Source organism: Hippopotamus amphibius, chromosome 1, assembly GCF_030028045.1.
Source record: "Hippopotamus amphibius kiboko isolate mHipAmp2 chromosome 1, mHipAmp2.hap2, whole genome shotgun sequence".
NCBI classification, from domain to species: domain Eukaryota; kingdom Metazoa; phylum Chordata; class Mammalia; order Artiodactyla; family Hippopotamidae; genus Hippopotamus; species Hippopotamus amphibius.
In genome coordinates this window covers 96,561,478-96,562,245 of record NC_080186.1, presented here as the reverse complement: position 1 = coordinate 96,562,245, position 768 = coordinate 96,561,478, and positions in this window count along the sequence as shown.

The window sequence follows — 768 nt, the reverse complement described above, 5'->3', positions numbered from 1 at the left end:
GGTTTCTGGACCCAGTCTGGAAAAATGAATGCTCAAACAAAGCCTGACAGTTCATAAGGCAAAAGCTGCAGAGCTGGGGTGGGAGAGGGACTCACCCACAATTCCAGAGGCAGCTAGGAAGCAGCGAGCCAATGGGCTGCGCGGGTACCTACCTCTGGCTGCTCGGGGTCTCCTTCCTTTGTTCCCTCTTTCGACACCAGAACTGTTAAAAGACAAACTGAGGCATATGAAAAAAATTAAAGTTTATTTGAACAAAAATGGATTCAAACTTGGCAGTGTCAAACTGGAAGATGTTAGGAGCACTCCATCAACTGGAGCTCAGGGAGAGGCTTTCATAGAGAGATGACAGAAGCGAAGCAAGGAAGCCACTGATGGGCCATAGCTTAACTCCAGGCTGGCTGCTTCTGATTGGTCATCCTTAGGTTTCCGTTTTGTAACCCTGTTTCAGTTTTGGTTTGCTTACATAGGCCACCTTGGCATTAGAGCCACCTCAGTGTGACGGCCTCCTGGTTTAATTAACAACAGTTACCCAAAGGATTTTCTACTTGGTTTACTCTGATGCTTGCTTCTGGGTGGAGGGAGGGCCTAGAATGATGTCAAATCACAGTCTTTTCTCCTCCCCTCAGGAAATAAAGTCCACTGGCAGGAGGACCTAAATTGGCTCTAACCCTGGGCTCTTACAATACTCGCTTGTTTTCACAGGGCAGCAGAATGAAACGCCTTAGAAAAAGAGCAACATTCTGGAAAGCTGCATAGGTTATTTTTCTT